The sequence below is a fragment of the Oreochromis aureus genome, linkage group 13 (genome assembly GCF_013358895.1).
Source record: "Oreochromis aureus strain Israel breed Guangdong linkage group 13, ZZ_aureus, whole genome shotgun sequence".
NCBI classification, from domain to species: domain Eukaryota; kingdom Metazoa; phylum Chordata; class Actinopteri; order Cichliformes; family Cichlidae; genus Oreochromis; species Oreochromis aureus.
The window spans coordinates 9,780,714-9,797,644 of record NC_052954.1 but is presented as its reverse complement, the minus strand read 5'-3'; positions in this window follow the sequence as shown (position 1 = coordinate 9,797,644).

Here is a 16,931-nt window from a genome sequence, read left to right as displayed (position 1 = left end):
CCTCAACAACAACAATCCCATTAAATGGTTGGAAAGCTGCTGTTGTATGAAAGGGAACATATGTTGCTGGTAACAAGACATTGGCGCTATCGCTTGCTGCTATCGCCGGCTGGAAGAGGATTAACTCGGAGGAGAGATCTCCGAGATGCTGCCGATAAAGGCTAGCCACGCTGAAAAACACTTCACACCTAGAGCGCGGTGTAGCTCAGAGGAAGGTGGCTTTGTTTGTGTGTTGTTAATTGTTTTCACATCAAATTTTAGCCGCAGTGGTTTTTGGGGGGATTTTTTTCACACATTTTTTAGTTTTTTTTAAAGTTCAGCTCCATTTGGAAACCTAATGGTTTCCAAACGGAGTGGAGCTGAGAGCCAAAACACCACTTTGGCATTTCATAAAAGGAAAAAAACAAACAAACCAAGAGTTTTACATTTTATTATCAAAGTGTGATGTGTTTTGTTTTTTAGTTTATTAGTGCCTCATGTCCTATTTTGTTTTGTGCCTCAAGCCAAAGCAGAAGAGCTGTAACGTGTCAGTTTTTACATTTGATATCATGTCAGTTATGATTGTATTCTTGCACACAAGCCCCCCCCTTTCCCCCACACCTTATTCTCAAAGTAACACAGTGGGAGTGACAGACAGCGTGGATGTTGACATATTCCTTGGCTGATTTAATGACCTGCTTAATTCTGGCACGTCGGCAGCCCTCTCAGATGTTTTGCAGTTTTAATTAGTGTAATCGTCGCTCTCGAAAAAGGCCACAGGGTTGTTTAATGGGTCATGTTTGTCAAGATGCACAGAATTATAACACAAAAGACATGCCATTTATTCAGCGCTACACTCTTAGAGTGATTATGGGTGTCACAATTGATAATTAGAGGAAGAATTGATTCATCTGAAAGCCAAAATGAACCTCTGTGGTGTGAGGAAATTAGTTTGACAGTGTTTGGATGAGCGGTGTTTACACTGCAGTGAGGCGGTGTGGGAACACTTCACCACTCTCCTGTTAACTGAGGCAGCGTGCACACACTTAACCGCTGTTTGTGGACGGGAGAGTAAGGAGGCTGGATCTGACATCTGGAGCAGCGACTGGAAAATTTTCAGCTGTGACCAAAGTTTTCATGAAATTATCAATGCGTTGTTTCATTCTGCAGGCTCGTGTCACATGATAAGCAGAGGTTATGGTTCCAATTTTCAGGCAGCAAAGAACAAAGTTCTCCGCACAGTTCTCTCAAAGTGTGTGAATTAGGTCAGGCTAATAGTTACGATTTATAAAAACTGTTTAAATGCACTTACTCTGCACTAATTAAAAACTATTCTATATTATGTGGGTTACATATACACCCTCTTAATGGTTTCTTAGTTCAAAACTGCTTCGAAAGCATCTATTTTATCATTTAGCCTGACTTGTAGAACAAAAGAATGAAAGTGAACTTTCAATTAATTTTCTCCCTTTGCTATCGCGAAATAAAAACATTCCCACGCACAAATATGCTGAGCATGCACTCATTACGTATTCATCTTCATTCTGCAAACCACATATTGCATTTTATCTGAATGAATTATTAACCAAGTTAATGAATATTTCATTTTTCTTTATGGAACCATTTAACAGTCCCAACAGAGGTAATGACATCTTAAGCAGAGCAAGTACCTGGAAAAAAGGGGAGGAAATTATGTTTTTGACCAGTTAGGTTGTCATGCAACATATACAGATATATTGACCTGTTAAAAGCTTTTATTGTAGTCTGATTTTAACAGTGAGCATGTGGTGATTCAACACTCCCCCTTTAGTCATCGTGTATAAATGTGCCTTTAATGTATAACTTGCACTGACCTAAGAATGGATACAGCATGATCTAAAGCAGCCGGAGGGGATTTACACTGAGAAAATGAATTTAATGGTGTAATTAACGTTACCTTGATTTGTCTCAGGAAAGGCCTCACTAGCTCCAGTTTGTGTGGTAATTTATTACTGAGTTCCTATATGAAGAACACGCACCTACAGTACAGCAGGTAATTACAAACACAGGCTTGATTAGAGGACTACTACTCTAAACTACTCTGAACTTGTTACTGATCAATTAACACGAACACAAGACAGCAGCAATCCCTTCATACTGAATTAACCCTTATACGCAGAAGTCACGTGACTTGTGTTTTGATATGTTTTATACCAACATGCTCCTCCTTTCAGAAGAAGTACAAATAATCACGTTCAGAATATTAGATCATAGTACAGGGGTGTCAAACATATGGGCTCTGGGCCAGAAGGGGCCCATAAAAGGGTCCAGTTCAGTTTTTTTTAGCAAAGCACACTGCTGTTCGTGATGCTGCGACGTCAGTGTTGCTACACAGGAGTGGAAATTTATGGAAGGAGAAACGATTCTTGTTACTTTTAAGTTATTTGAGAAGGAATAAAATGTGTAGGCATTGAGCTGGATGTGTGTTAGATTGTACTTGAACTTTTTACACCAAAAGAATAGAAATAAAGCTGTTTTGTTTTTAATATATATATATATGTATATATTTCTGGTCCCGCCCATGTGTGGTTGAATTGGATTCTACATATATGTGGCCCATAAATTACACTGAGTTTGACACCCCTGGCATACATTCACTGACTTTATTAGGTACACCTGTTAAACTACCCATTAATGAAATCAGCCAATCACAGTGCAGCAACTCAATCCATTTAGGCACGTACATGTGGTCAAGACGACCTGCTGATGTTCAAACTGAGAGTCAGAATGGGAGTTAAAAGTTAGTATTTCAGAAGCTGTTGATCTACTAGGAACCATCTTCAGGATGTACTGATAATGGCCTGAGAAAGAGACAACATCCAGCGAGTGGAAGTTCTCTACACAAAAATGCCTCGTTGGTGTCAGAGGACAATGGAAGGACTGCTTTGAGCTGAAAGGAAGTAACAGTAACTTGAATAACCATTCCTTCTCTCTAAAGTTCGTAGGCTACAGTAGTAGAAGGCCACTCCTGTCAGCTAAAAACAGGAAACTGAAGCTACAATTCAGATGGGTCACCAATCCTGTACAACAGCAAATTGGAAAAATGTTCCCTGATCTGATGAGTCTCAAATTCGACATAAACAACATGAAAGTGTGGATCCATCATTCCTTGTATCAAAGGTTCGGGCTGCTGGTGATGTGGGGGATATTTTCTTGGCATGCTTTGGGCCCCTAAGTACCAACTGAGCATCACTTAAGCACCACAGCCTACCTGACCATGTGCATCCCTTTATGACCACAGAGTACCCAACTTCTGATGGATGCCAGCAGAATAACATGCTATGTCACAAAACTCAAATGTTCTCAAACTGGTTTCTTGAACATGACAATGAGTTCATTGTGCTCACTGTCTCTGTACTCAGTCACAGCACGTTTGGGATGTGGTGGGGATTCAAATCGTGTCAATTTGGACCAAAATCTCTAAGTTAGGTTACCAGCACCTAGCTGAATCTATGCCACAAAGAAATTAGGTAGTTGTGAGGAGTCCAGCCTGGTACTAGCATGGCGTAACTAATGATGTTGGTAGATGCATAGCATAACATATACAGTAGTAAAATTACTGCATAGTATAGCATATAACATGACATATAGCAATCTAGCATAGCCAATAATAAAACAGAACAGTATAATATAGATTAGTTTAGTAGTGACATATTTTAGAAGAGCTCTTTATTGTTAAATGTGTAAAACAGCAGTTTAGTGGTAGAACTAAAAAAAAGCAGTATAATTACTTCCTTGTATTAGATATCCATTATACTAATCTATAAATGATGCTAATAACAGCTGAGTTATGGCTCACAAAATACTGCAAGTATAGCCTAAAATGTACACTGTGCATTTTAGTGAAAATCATGATTTTTTTCCCCCATTACTACAAATTCCACCTTAACTTTTCGTCACGTCTAGCTTTAAGACTAACCCGAGCTGTCATGTTGACTCCAGATCCTCATTTATTCACTGTTGTCTCATCAGTGCAGTGTTTTATGAGCACCAGTGTTGCCATGTTGGAGGCTTGTCTAACAGTCCGGGCAGGCCCAATGAGCAGGGAACCAATTTGCGTCCAAACCCCAAGGAACTCCAAACTCTCCCAAGTAATTCCCTCTATTCCGACTCGTTAAAACCTTGTCTCGACACAAACAATAGCAACGCTTTGTAAAAGTGACTTTAAAACCTCTGCCAAGCATAATTTATCATTTGAATGACAATAGACCACTTAGCACTGCTTAAATTATTTCTGTGCTCTATCTGCTACTTGACTGTCTTTGTGTTGTAACAGCGGACGATCATTAACGCCACAGGGTGATGTGGTGCTCTCTTATCACGGGCTCGGTCCTCAGAGTTTACTTTAGATAGAAACTGCTGGGCCATGACAGCAACAGCTTGTTTTTTATTCCAAGACTTGTCTAAGTCATGACTTATTAGATTCAAGTGTAACAGAGTGAACAATTCAGAAAGTAAAATTATACTTTTAAAGAGGTTATGTCATGTGAGAGGCTTCATATGATTAATTTATCTTAAACATTTTCAAATGGACGGGGCAAAGAACAGTCTTAATCATGACAGCAGAAATGAGGTGCAGAGAGCAGGGGAGGATAAAAAACACTACTGACTGAGGAGCTCAGAAATAAAGGCAATCTCGCTTCAAATGATTTTATTCATCTTAAACTGACATTAATGTGGAAAGATAACGTGTGTTGAACTAATAGAGGAACGTGTTTACATCTGGGGTTCAGTTTACTGAGATGTCGCTGTTACGGCCAATGAACTGTTCCACAACAGATGTTGTGGAATCTTCTTAATTTTTTCCATAAATTTCACCCAAACTTTTGCTGAAGGTGAAATTTGCACACTAATAACAAATCCCACAAAAACACCAAAGCCAACAATGAATTAATGCTGCTAGTGTTGCTGTTTGTGTATCCAAAGCCAAAGCCTGTCTCATTCTTCTGTGCCACAGAGCTCCACTGTGCTCCATTAAAAACACATCAGTGAGCCACACTAATGTTCCTTCATTACAATAAACATACTCTGTAGTAAATTTTGGGTACTCTGCATACACCTTCCTGCTGCTGAAAAATACTCACTAAAGCACCAAATCCAGATTAGTCCACCACTGAAAATAGTCCCCAACAAATTCACTATTTACCCCGTTTCATGTAACTTTACTTTCTTGCTGAGGGTGAGATAAGAAGCTCAAAAATACTCCTTTGCCTGTCCATTCTGAGACTAAAGCCAAGATTGTTTTAAGCTAGCATGACGACTGAAAATGCTGAAACATCAGGACTGCCTCTGTATATGTATATGACCCCAGTCACACATGGTTGCTAGGGGAAAAGGTGTATCCAGTGAACAGTTACTGGATGAGTTGCAGAAACAGTGCCATCCTGAAATCATCCTTGTGATTGCTTTGGTTGCAAGCAGACTGCTGCAGTTGCATGAAAGGTGCCAACTTGTCGGCAAACATTCTGCAGTTTATTCTCCATGTTGTAGTGAAACTTGGAAATTTGACACACACCAGAAGCAGAGAACATTCACCTTCAAAATAAAAGCCTTACTGCTGCAACCAACACAGTTCAAAAGGTGCAACTTTTACTTTGAAGGCAAACCAAATCTGTTTACAGTTTGTATTGCTCTCATCACATTTTCACTACCACTTGGCGAGCGGTAAGTGTTTGCAGACACATCCCACAATCAGTGACCACTTTTCCCTAGCAACAAGCAGATGCCAGGGTGTCACTGACTGGTCTTTGGGCTGGTTTGACTAAAAATCGATTTCACAGCAACTGCCAGCAAGTGGTTGTAAGATGGTTACTAACTGGTCTCTGAGATTGTGTGCTTGGAGCCTAATGTGGTATTTATGTTGCCCTGCTGTCAGCTTTCATTTAGTATGACAGTAATATCATTCTCTAAAAACAAAAGCACATGTTGAATTTTGCTTCAGGGTCAGTAGATATAACCTGTGTTAGCTCTTATGTCCTATTGACATGATTAAGAACAAAAGTCTAACAGCAGTTCATATATGCTTTAACAATACGTACTTTGCATATATTATTAATGAATTTCATTTTCTGATTTGAAACGCTCATCATTAAGTGACCTAACAGTTAAGTATCATGTTCAACAGCAGACAGGTACCACATTCCTGCACCGTGTAGCTTCGTGGCCCATCGTTCCCGTCTTGTTCTCCATACAGTGATAACTGCCATAATGAGATTTGCCATTAAGAAAGAAAAGAATGAAAAGGACCCCAGCCATCTGTATAGCTCACTATAGTAAAAGACTGAATGCTATCAAGCCAGAATTCAATCACTGAATTATAGCCTCTTTGTGTGCGTAGGGCTAGTGAGTACCTCACACTATATTCATTTCAAAAAGGCCTCAATTTAATTAGTTCTCATATGGTGAAAAATTCATGAATTTGTCTGCTATCCCCGCTGCCATTGTTGTGAGTGACTTAAGCGGTGGTGTTGGGCTTTCAGGCGGTTTGGAAGGAAAAACAGCCCCCCACAAAAAAGAAACAACTGTTTATGTAAATAGACACTGCGTGTTTACTTGGTGGAAGAAAGCGAGGGCCCTGAACAGAGTGCTAAGCTTAGCGTGGCTCTGCCAAAGGGGACCTCTCACCATCAACTTCAGTCTTATTAAACTGATTACCAACTCCAGCTAATTAATCAGAGACAGTGCCCTTTCTTGTCATGCAGGGAGGGAGCTCTGTGTGTCTCACAGAGTTCCTCTCTCACTGCCTCCCCCTCCCATCTGCTCGCCTCTGTTCCCCCCTTTCTCCCTTTTCTTTTTCCTGCTTTGATTGAAGTAGGGGAATGGTAATTTTCATGCATCATCTGGGCCGGCAGGATGGGAGGACAAGTAGTAATTACGTTAAACAAACAAGGCCGAGATTGCTTGAGAAGCTACCTCTTTATTTAAGCTCGCGAAATACGAAAACAGGGTGAGAGCATAATGGTTTCAAAACGCATTTTACACCCCATTTTGTTCATTGCGTTCGATACGGTTTTCATCTTAGATAAGGAGTCGTCAAAAAAAAAAAATGTAAGCGAAGACATAATTGCCATTTAATAGCAGTTTGGTTGAGGTGCTGCAGCGTAAGAAGTTCAGGGATTTGAATGTAATTTTTTTCCAGCCTTTGGTTTCTGGATAAGCATGTTGTGCAGATCCAACATGTAAAGGTTTGCTGCTGTTAAGGAGGCATGTTCAGTAATCTAGTTAATCTTACTCTAGTTTTATAGGCTGTTTTAGACCAACAAAGTATGTTGTTTTGGCATAACAACAGAAAGCCAACCTGCACTTTGCAAACCTAATGCTTCTAGCACCGTAATATAGACTTTCACAGTCTATATTTTTAATAGGCTTAAAAATACCTGGGGTAATTTTATTAGCATGATTGGGTACACCCTGAAAAGAATTTTGAAAAAGACGTCATCATCTGCATATTTAGTATCATGGCCATGACTATACTGCATCCATGAAATCGTAAAAGTTAAAAGTCTACAACACAATAAAAAAAACAAACAACAAACAATATTCAGAAATGCCACTACCTTCTCTGGGCCCGAGCTCATTTACGAAACAAAAAGGAAACTTGGCCTTTGGAACAACATGTATCATGCAGAAAATAGTTTTTCAGAGAATGACTTGCTTATTTTAGCAAGATCATGCTAAACGACATTCTCCATGTTTTGCAACAACATGGCTCTGAAACATTTCCTAGCTCAGTGTTTCCCAACCTTTTGAAGCCACCGCACATATTTCACGCACGATCTGATATCGTCGTGTTGGTGTTGTTCCCAGATCATCATACTAAATGTTGTTCCAGGATCAACATTGGAAGTGACCAATCAGAATTTTGTGACGTCATACTTTTGCGACTTCGGGAAAAACCGCCGTAAAACAAAAAACTGTACTTAAGCTGCGAGAAACCGCCTCTGTCCGCCGATCAACGGACCCTGACCCCAACCCTTTAATAAACGCTAAGCAGAATTGATATTGTCCTTGCAACATTGGAATTTCATAAATGCACGAATGGCTTGGCGCGCCAAAGAATAACGTCGCAACATTCTGATTGGTCACTTGCAATGTTGATCCTGGAACAACATTTTCATGATGATCTGGGAACAACACCAACACGACAATATCAGATCATCCCATATTTCACTTTAGAAAAATCAAACGGCACACCAAAACAAAACAAACAAAAATGTCACAAAAATCATATTGATAACTTTCCCCCACGGACCAGGTACAGCGGAATTGGCTCAGTTTGTTCCCAGTATACCTTTTTTGCTTTCTTCTGAACACTACTCATGCTACGGCCTTCATTTGGGTCAGACTGACTACTTTTTCTCTTCAAATATTTATCTATTGCTATTACGTGCTGTGTTGTCTCACTCACAGCATGACTATTATGTAATTTCTTCTGTAATATCTTCTTCTGTTTTACTGGCAGTTAGCAACCAATTTAATTAGAGCAGATAGTTGTACTGCCCTCTAGTGGAAGAGAATGTAATTGTTCTGCCCGTTTCTCACGCTGGTCACTTAGAGTACTAATCAGACGGCACCAGATAATCTTCCACGGCACATTGATCATTTCTCGCGGAACATAGTGGTTGGGAAACACTGTTCTAATTATACAAAAAAAAGGGGAAAAACAGATACAACAAAGGAAGTCCAATACTGAAGAGCATCTGAAGTCCTATATCAAAAAAGAGTGTGAACATATTAAGCCTTACAAACTGCAACAATTGGTTCATTCAGTCTAAATAATTCCTTACAAACATTCTGCCAACCAACACATTTTTAAAATGACAAAATGTTAAAGAACTAAAGAGCTGCATGAAGACTGACATACTCGCTTGCTTGTTGCATAAGTCTGTTGTGACATGCCACACATATCCAAAAGATAACTTAATACTTGGATCAGTTTCTGCGTTTTAAATTTAAAATAGAGAAAAATAAGTGCTTTTACTGCCATTACCTGCAGAAGAAGACTTGATTTGTTCTGTTTAGGAACCAGTGCAGTTAAACAGGTACATAGTAGCTTTGTTTTTGCCAGCTGGTTGTAAATAACATAACTCAAACAGACCTTAATTGGACGTTCATTAAGTCAATCCATGCGTGTAAACATAGCGGAGGTGTTTAGCCCCTGCTCATACAGTGCATTCAGTCTTTTCTCCTTGAGTGCGATTCTTTTGCTGCTAAACCTCCCAGAGTTTAAGCCTCCTGTGATTAACCCTCACTGCTTTCCACACGCTCAGAACCAGACATTTTTAATGCCCTTACAGACGTTTATGTTAAGTTCATGCGCTCCTGTGTCTCACTCCAGTGACTTGGCGTTGCATGTTTAGTCACATGTTCTAATTGCTTTTAATGGCTTATTTAACAGCGTTAATTTTTCAGTTATTCCACAGCTGGCTAAATCGTTTCTCATCTTTCGTTTCTCGCTTTTCTTTCCTGAAACTCATGTGTGAACCACCTTTGTGTGTTTTTCCATTTCACATCAGAAGGTGTTTTGCCTAAAACAACAGAACTTACCACTAAAGGCCAGCATGAATATGCAACCTCGGTTTCTTCACACTTAACAATGCTTGCATTTACAATGAATGTTAACATTCAATCAGTACGGTTATGTTTAGTAGCAACATTGTGAAAAAAACCTGAATCAAAATAATACAGTGGCATAAATATTTAATCTTAACCGTCAGACGAGTATCCAGTGAGTGTTTCTGCCTGAGGAAAGGGTGGTTTGTGTGGGAATGGGGAAGCTCAGATCCCCATTTTCCCAACTCATACTTCCCGCTGTTCTGTCTGATTGTGTCATCTTTGTCTTAGCCTGATGTGCTTGCCTCCTCCTCTGGAGAGGCTAATGCAGGCTCTTTTTTTCCCCTGCAATCTCACCAAATGCCAAGTGTAACTGGTGCCCTATTGCTCCTAATTAATGCGTGATTAAAGAGTGAAATAAGGGATTCTACCAGTGATTTGTTTTTTCAAGGAGTAAGAAATTAATCCCCTTTGGATCTTGCAGAATCATTTAAGGATTCTCCTTGTTCTGTTTATCAAATAAACCAAGTAATTAGAGACTTTAGATAAGTAGGCTAAATTGATGCCCGCCCTATGTCTTCCCAAGCTAGTGTTGGCTGATAGAAACAGCTGTGTTGCTCTGGTAATGTGCGGCATTATACTTGTCCAATAACAATGCCCTTTGTGTTTGGTAGTCGTGTAATTACGCTGGGGAGCCTCCTTGACCTTGGTAAGCGCATCTATCTTACTAGTGGATCAGTGTATTTCATTTCTTAACACACAAAGATACATCACAGGGGAGTTTACTGACATCCCCATGAATGTAATTCAAAGTACAGACTACATTACTGGCAATGCACGATTGTGTAGTATGCAATAGTGCAGTTATCCAGGCTGATGATACACGCACAGCCTCCGGCTATTTAACAGCGTAATCCCCAGCTAACTTATTGTAGCCCTACTGTATCTGGCAGACCAGCAGAGTGATTTTTATTACTTTCCCCCGTGTACCCAGGGGAGGCATCTTATCTCACCACTTGGTTTTATGCAGTTTGGTTTTGAAAGCTCTACAAATGTTGGAAATTTGAATTTAGTCTGACCAGGTAGACACACGAAGCAGCGACTTCACTTTGGTCCTTTGCCGCTCATCACCCCTCCTGTATGGAACGGGGTCGACCATTTCTGGTGTTGCATCAGTGTTTCCAACACTGCACCTGCAGCAAGTGTCCAGCTTGAGACCTCAAAAAGACACTTTGAAGCCAAGCAGGGCCGGGCTGTGTAAATGACTTCATCTTGTCCAGATGAAAAGGAAAATGTTAGGTTTCGGCATCACGAACAAAGATTGAGCACGTGTGTTATGTTGTCATGCTCTTTGCAACAGTTTGACTTTTAGCTGGACTTTTTACTGTATGAGTAATAGTCCACAGAGCCCTGTAGGAGTGAGATGAGGAGTACAAATTAGAAATGTCTGCCATTTAATTAGTAATTTGTGCTGAGAAATATGGTTTTGTCTTTGTCTACTGGAGTCATGTGAGGAAAAAAATGGGGTTAATTAGTAAATATACTTTTTAGGCTATTGCTCCATTCATTATACACGTCTTTGTCCCTTTATCAGTTTACCTATACTAATGTGGAACTACAGTCACACATTTATTAGAGTGTAGTACAAACTACACACTGACAGCTAATCAACTTTAAAGAGAATCAATTTAAATTTGCATCCTTAATAGTTGTTTTTTTCACCAATGGAAACATTTGCATTAACTTAAAAGTGAACAATACTGATACCTGATGTGTATTACACACATGAAAACGACAAAACCCCCCAAGTAAAAACAATGCTAGGTGCTGTCAAAAGCAAGCCAAAGGAACAGGTGGTGATATAATCATAGGTGTATAAAAAATGTTGGCCAATTTGAAGCCTACAAAAGTAACAAAGTGGACAGACTGATGCCCAAAAATTAGAAAAGGTTGCAGACCCTTGATGTTACAAGACAGTAATCAGTAATCATCAGTTTCTGAAAATCTTCAGTGTGTAAGGAGTTTTTTAAAAGCTTCATTTTCTGTGACCTAAAATGTGGATGAAAGATCAAAATCCATAAAAAAGAAACTATCCGGACAAAAATACCCATGTGTGTGTTGATAGGGTGTAATGTGGATGTAGCCATCGTAACATAACCTGCTGATTTGTCAAAAACAGTCTGGGTATTTTGGCTATCACCATCTTGGTGTTTTTTAAACCATAATTTCTAATGTGTATTTATTTTTAACTTTATATTCCTATTGCATGTATTTATATTAATATTTCTATAGAGATGCATATATTATATATACTGTAAATATGATAGATTTTGCATTCTATTTCTGTACCACTGTTTCTTTTTTTTTTGCTCCATTACACCAAGACAAATTCCTTGTTTGTGTGCAAACTTGACAAAAAACGCAATTTTGATTTTGAAGCGAGCATGCTAAGTTTTGAGCTAACACTAGCTATCTTGATTAGCAAGCTGCACCCATTGACTATATGGCTAACTCAAACTGACTTTGATTATTGCTAATTAGCTCTACATTTTATAAAATTTTACTCATTTTACTCATCATTCCCTGATAATTGCATTAAAATGCTTTAAAAGAATAGTTTAGAGCTTTAATTTACAGTGATGTGAATAAAGTAACACTAGCAGATAGCTAGCTACCTGCAGAGGCTATGCATACCCTTCTTTGTCGCAAAATTTAGGCCTTAATATAATTTAAATGAGTGAGTTGAAAAATAAATGCCAGGAATAAAGTTGTCAAAAAGGGAACAATAATCTATATTTACCAAAGTCATTTTTGCACCTTTAGCATGTTTGTATTTGCTATAACATTTAGCATTTTAACATCAGAATCTTGGCTTGCCTTTGGAGCCAGCGTCAAGCGGCCATCGATCAAGGGATTTCAGCAATGGCTTCATTTTTAAGCCCCTGAGTTTCCTGCTGAGACTCTTACTTAACTTAGCTCCTAACAGTGAAGTGTTGCATCAAATCTATGCTGTTGGTACTGCATAACCACAAACCCTTTTAAAACTCTATGCAACTCCCTTGAAACTCAACAACATATTATGTGAACACAGCTAGCAATAAGGGGTTAGGGTTATGTTGACAAAGATGTGACTGGTATAGGGTTAGGCTTATCTGACTGACCTGTTCAGTTTTGCTTTTTCCTCATATCCAGCTCCAGCTCCTTAGTTTTTTGGGGGGGTTTTGGCAAGTTTATTTTTCTCGAATTGACTGGAAGAGAATAACAACTCAAAGAGATACTCCACCACAAATTAGTGTTTTTTAGTAAAATTATTGAGAAATGGAGGTAGACTAGCGCAGGTAAAAGCTAAATTAAGCTTTAGAAAAACCAGTGGTCAGGAATTCCTCAGTAAGTGCACAAATGAGTACAAGTATTTCTCCTCTTCATGTCATAAAGAAAATTCTAAAAACAAACAAACAAACAAAAACGAAACCCAGATTTTATTTAGTTGAACTTTTCAGTAGATTAACAGTCTTTTAAAAAAAAAACTAATTTTCCTTATTTATTTATTTTTTTAGGTTTGTTAGCTCATAAAGACATTAGCACCTCAAGAAAGTTAGCTCTACCATCCAGTTTCCTTATTGGCACAATTTTATGGCTAAAAGCTCTTTACTATTATTAATGAAATTTACAGAGGCTTACATAGTTTTGCATCTCTGTACAGCTTTTACTGTAATATTTTAAGTAGATTAGCAACACTTTAAATTGGAGTTACCTGTTCAGTTAACTACGTGTGCTTGTTTTTCCTCTTTGCTACCCATACTCCTTTCTCTTTCTACTTTACTAATGTCTCATGGCTTCCCTTCTCTGGGCACACAGTCTGTCTGTGTACTTCGTTCTTTTATGGCAGGGCTAGCACTGAGCCTTCCTCTAATTAGATCAGGAATTATGGTATGGATTAGGTGAGTGAGGGGCATGCCAGTTCTTCTGACCATGGTAGCTATTTCATGTCACTATTTCAAAGTTATGTGCTTAATGCCTTGCCCCCCCTCCTAGGTTTGCATTATAACACAGCTGCAGGAAGAGTGACAAACACTGTTAATCTCTTGTTTGCTGGCAGTCCATTACAAAGGGGTAAAGCAGGATTTTTTCTCCAGCGCTGTAAACACTCAAAATTCAGCATTGTCCATTACCTCTTAAACACAGCTGATAACAAGCATCATTAATTAAACTGTGGGAGTAAGTGGGGTTACATAAATTGAAATTAATAATCGGGTGCAAACAGAAATAGAATGCATGTTTCCGAATTGTTTCCTCAGAAACTCCCAAATGTAGCTACGTAGATTAAGAAGGTTTGGCTCCTGTTTCGCTTGTGATGTTTCCACCAATCCTAGGGATAGGTTTAGTCATGGAGTGCTCCTTTAATTTGTTTGCCACATTCTCACATTTTCTCAGAAAAAATGATCAAGTAGGCATTTAATTACTTTAAGAAAATAAATCACTTCCCATAGCTATTGTGCTGCTGCCAAGTCTGTTGCACATAAGCTGCAAAGAACATGAAACATTTCACCACTTGTACTTGAAATACTCACTGTGGAGTCAATTTGGAGCAGACGGTGGCAGGAAATGTTGACTCTAGGATGTAGTTAGGGGGGTGGTGGAAACCGTACGGCCTGTAAGAGCAAACTGACGGATATTTTTGTCTTGCTGAAGAATTATAAGCAACAAAGGAGGCTGATAGACGACTGTATACATAAGTTGCTCATTGTTAGCCATTATGTCACATCTAATTACATCATAAAAGCTGGATTCTGGTGTGTAATCAGAAAACATCAGCAAGAAGTGGAGCGTGATACAAATCAAGGCTGGTTTGTTGTGTTTAGTGTGACATGAAAAACCAGCAAGCTCTCTGAGGACTTCAGCATGCCTGAGTGAAGAAGCAGCAGCCCTTAGCACTGTTGTCGGGGAAAATCAAGTCATGGCATGCCCATATGCATCTGACAGTAGTCACAGACAGACTGTGCCATTAAAATGCTTTATAGTTAATAATCTTTATATATTTGAATAGATAATTCAATCAGTCCACAAATATTCTTCTAATCTGAACACAAATTTTACAGGTAGGCATAGGCAAGGACTCCCAGGAGTGATTGCTGGCACTGCAGGCAACTGAGTTCACTTTCATGCATAAATAACAGCCACACTGGGCCGTAATTCCACCTTTGGGAAAACACCAATCCACCTGATGAAGACTGATAATCAAAATCTGGTAGAATTCTCCGAAATTCCCAAAAGGTGACAGCAAATCCCCCGTGAACCAAACTGAGTGATGGGTTGGACAAACATCTGCCAAAAGCCACAGTTGAAATCCATATGGCTGGAAGTTAATTGGCCAGTGCAGGCCCGGGCTTGATGTGAGCTAGATACATAACAGCCTGTGTCGTTGGGCAAAGGTGGCTTGAGGTTTGAGGTCAACACTTGGTTTCATCTCGTACTGTTTCACATGGGCGTCCCAGAGCTTATCTGAGAGCGAGACAGAGGAAATCTGCGGCAAGATTTCCTGCAAATGGCATGTTAAATGTCTCATTAACGCCAGTGACCTCACCCTAATCTATCGCCCATTTCCTTACGGGGAGAAGGATTGTAGTCTTTAGGAAGCCAGTAACTAGAAAGACATGGAGTGATTTTGATGATTTAAAGGTCAAACCATGTTTTTTCAATTTTAGTCAATAATCTGACATAAGACAAGTGTGGCGGGATCTTTGGTGAGTTTGGCAGGTTTGCAGAAGTCTCACTAATAAAGAGTCACAGATTTCCCCCTCAGGTCCTTCCCATGTTGGAGAGGCTTGATTCATTAGGACAGCAGGTCTCTTGAGGGAAATCTCAGGGGTCTTCTAAGCATACAGTTGACTGGAATAACACACAAAAACACTCCAAAGAGGACGGAAAAAGCGCCTCGTGCTTCACTGATGCAAAAGACTACAACAGACATCATTTGCATGCTTTATTTTTCCTTTACATTTTTCACATACATTCAAAACAAATGAGTTTCCCCTGTCAACAAATTGCCATAAGCACTCCACTCCGCCAGCCAAGGGAATTTCCATTAAAGGCGCTTGAGTCAGAATCGGCGTACAAATAAATGACGAGCTCCTGGGAAATCACGGCAACAAGCAGATACATGTTAAAACACAGGAGAGGCTTCTCATTTGAGCTGGAGAGGGCTTCCCAAAATCCAGATGTGATGGAAGCACAGACGGGGCTCAGGCCTCCTCAACAGTAATGAAGCAATTAGACAGACAATTATGAACACCTGTGACGCTGATTGGCACCATGCGGCTCAGGCTCCTTCCGCGGCGCTAAAGACGCCCGAATGTTGCTAAAGTTAACCTCTAACGAGGCCTGTAATGATGACGAGGGCCAAAACCCACCACACTGATGCATGCACACGCACATAGGCACACACTCACAGGAGGTTCGCATTAGGAAGACAGGCTCATCCCACACAGGCGCTTGCGTCATGTATTATTGAAACCAGCTCTTGTATAAACACAACTCCAATAAATTGGGGTCTCAATTTTTCTGATTCATTAAGGTTAATGCAGTTTTAATTAGTGCTTGATTTGAAGCCTATTAGGTGCAATTTATAAGTCCTTTTCTGGGACCTGCAGAATGACGTTGCTTGGGATTAATACGATAAAAGGCACAAGTTGGAATTGTAGTCCCTCCTGGGTTAATGCGCAGACGCAGGGATTCCTCTCTTTTCACTGTAACGGATTGTTTATTTGCACAACTGCTTTCAGGCACATTAAAACAATCTAATGAATAGAGAGCTTTGGCTTCAGGGATTGCATCACCCACTGGATGAACAAATGAAATGGTGGTTAGGCTGTGGCCTGATTAAAAGGATGCTCAGGAAATAGGTTGAAACAGGCTAATATAATAGGGCTTGCAACAGCTTTTCACCTATCAGAGCAACTGCTCAGCCCAGTCCTGATTAAATCAGACTGATGATTATTTCAAATGCTATCATGAGAAGGTGGAACATAGGATAACATTTTGCTTGAATAATTAGAAGTGTCATTTTAAACAAGTAGTTTTATTTTATTAAAAGGAATGTACTCTGAATTTGTCAGACAGCAGGGGAAGTTTTCTACATATGATGTCATGCCTGTGTCTCATGACACATGACAAGTGCATGGCATGAAATAAGACCCTGACAGAAAACAACGCATTATGTTATATTATATAGTATTTGATTACAAAAGATGATTATATAATCTTTTATATAATCTTTCTTTATACAGAGTATAAGAAAGTTTCCAGTCCAGTTTAATCTGAAATTTAAATATAGTATTAAATGAATTTTATGAAGGTTAGAG